We start from the raw sequence: 2,774 nt of genomic DNA, 5'->3' as shown, positions 1-2,774 counted from the left end.
ACCCACCCACCCACCCATCCAACCACCCACCCACCCACCCACCCATTAAACCCACCCACCCATCCAACCACCCACCCACCCATCCAACCACCCACCCACCCATCAACCAACCCACCCATCCTATGGTTCCATCCATGCCTATGGGCAAACAGGATCAGGCAAGACCTACACTATGGAGGGTCCACATGCAGGTGATGACCCTTGCCGATGTGAACGATGTGTTCCCGGTGGCCATCAACAACAGGGCCACAGCCTGTACCAACATGAACAAGCACAGCTCCCGCTCGCACGCCCTTCCACTTCTCATCGTGACGGTGGAGGGACAAATATCACCACCGGAGCAAAGATCATTGGTACTGAGATTTTCTTTTGTACGTTGCACATTTTTTTCAAGCCAATATTGGTGAGTTGCACACAATATGCAACAAGATTTAGCTGTTTAAGTTGGAGTCATTGAGCATGCCAGTAAGTCAAAAACAAAACGAAGGGTACAATGTATTTTAGCCAACTATGACAAAATATATCTGCCACATTTCTCAACGTCAAAAGTACATGTAAATTTTAATGAAACGTGTGTAGACATTACTCCTTTTTTTGCAGGTATTAAAGCTCAGAACCTTGTTGATCTAGCGGGTTCGGAGCGTGTCCATACATGTAAGTCACAGGCGGAGGGCGACCGGCTGAAGGAGGCAGAACATCAACAGGACCCTGTCTACCCTGGGAGACATGATCCATTCTCTCCGCAGCAACCAGCCTTATGTTCCCTACACGAACTGCCTGCTGCAGGAGTCCCTAGGTTGGTCCTCGAGATTTCGGCAGACCCCTATCCTTGCTGTGTTGTAAGGAAAGCTAGCTCTTCAGTAAGACTGGATGTTTTGGTATTTTTGTACACAGGTGGGGACACGTTAATGGTTGTCCAGGTGGCACCGGTGGAGAAGAACGTTAAAGAGACGTTCGCAAGCCTGAACTTCGCCCAGCGAGTGAGAACTGTGGAGTTGGGACAGGCCACCCAGATGGCTCAGCTGAAGGAGCGACAGGCACTTTCACCCACCAATACGTAGACTGGACTGGACAGGGCGATGGATGTCCTATTCTCCTTGTTCTAATCTCGCTGTTCATTTTAAGTACATGTAGTAGTTTTCTTTTGTGGAATGAAATGAAAAATAAAATGTGATAAGTGCCTCATTTGTCTGAAAAACTGCAATTTATGTTCACCATCTATATATTAATGGTTTATTTGATACAGAAACAACTACATATCGTACAGAACATACAGTAGCAGCCATTATCGGCTGAAATGATGTATGATTTACATTAGGCCACACCAATTTAATTTCTTGGTTAACGGATTCGCCTCTTCATTTTTTTCTGATTTGCAAATAAAAATAAAAATTCAGAATCAACTGCAAAATGCTCATATTTTGCCCTGAACAGTTGAAAACAGTCCTTTTCTTCCTAGTTGTTACAGTTACTCCATCTTTCAATGCAGTGGTATCATTAAAAGTTCAAAATTCATTGTTTAAATTTTGAACCAGCCTGGTTTGTTGAGTTCATGGCTCCTATCATACCATTTTGGGCCATAATAGGATGCCTAGGCCTGTTTTTATTTTTATTTTTTTTCGCCCGCCCGCTCCATTATTTTTCTAGAAAAATCCGTTAACCAAGAAATTAAATTGGTGTGGCCTTACATTGTTTAAAAAAACTCCACTTAGACAACTACAAGGGACAGCTGTTTAACATCAACACAATATCAAAACATTAATTCTAAATCCAACACTATAAACCATATTCGCTAAGACGTCATACATAAACTAATGTATGAATATACATGCGTTACTCAAGGACTGTCTTTAGCTATTCGGCGTTTAAAAGGTCCACTAAGAACGGCAGCGTGCTCTTCCTATATCGTTCCGTCCTATATTTAAACTGTGTTATCTGGTTCTTGGATCTGAGGTTCCTACCATGAAGGCTCACACGTTTTGGGGGAAGCCAGTTAGAGAAGGTCGTTGAGTTAGATATGGAAGTGGCAAACTTCGTACAGAGTTCATGGCGTCTGTTGTACAGAGATACAAGTGACAACTGGTTTAAGGCCAAGCTGTAGCTAACATAGTTTGATCCTAGAACAATCCGACAAGCTCTTTTTTGTACGTTCTCTATTGCACCGGATTGTGCTCTGGTAATGCCAGGGTGCCAAACTGGGCAAGCATACTCGAGGATTGGTCGGATGAAACCACAGAAGATAAGTGCCAAGTCTGTGACATCAAGCCCATGTCTCTTAAGTACTCGCAACAAGTACAGCCTACGGCTTCCTTTACTGACCATCATATTGAACGTCCCACTTAAGATTAGCCTGTACAATCACACCTAAGATCTTTGCAAATTGTACAACTTTAAGTGGTGATGTTTTAACAGTCAGTGATGGTGGGGGTGGGGGGTTGCGCATAAAGCATATCAGCAGCACTTTACACTTAGAAGGGTTAAGTTTCATCTAGTTTATTTCTGTCCAGCTTACAAGTCTGTCGATGTCAGTTTGTAGCGTTGAAACTTGTGTGCTGGGTCTGGCCTCAGACAGGGACATATCGTCGACATAGTAGTAGTTCCATGATTCAGCCGAGTCCTCGCTTTCCGGGGATGCGTCATTTATGAGAGTCAGGAACACAAGGGGACCCAACTTGGTTCCCTGCGGGACACCACAAGTAAGTGTCTCTGGGTCAGACAGTTCTCCCCGGTACTTAACACGTTGTTGGCGGCCCGACAGGAATGAGCAAACCCAC

At 44.3% G+C, this 2,774-nt stretch overlaps 1 pseudogene; it reads left to right on the top strand.

Moving 5' to 3' along the window:
- The window catches only part of LOC109475956, a 2,410-nt pseudogene extending 1,141 nt beyond the window's left edge, over positions 1–1,269 (top strand).
- The last annotated feature ends 1,505 nt before the right edge of the window (positions 1,270–2,774 follow it).

The sequence above is a fragment of the Branchiostoma belcheri genome, unplaced genomic scaffold, assembly GCF_001625305.1.
Source record: "Branchiostoma belcheri isolate BF01 breed outbred unplaced genomic scaffold, Haploidv18h27 scaffold359, whole genome shotgun sequence".
In the NCBI taxonomy this organism is placed as follows: Eukaryota; Metazoa; Chordata; class Leptocardii; order Amphioxiformes; family Branchiostomatidae; genus Branchiostoma; species Branchiostoma belcheri.
This window is presented reverse-complemented; position numbering and strand designations above follow the sequence as displayed.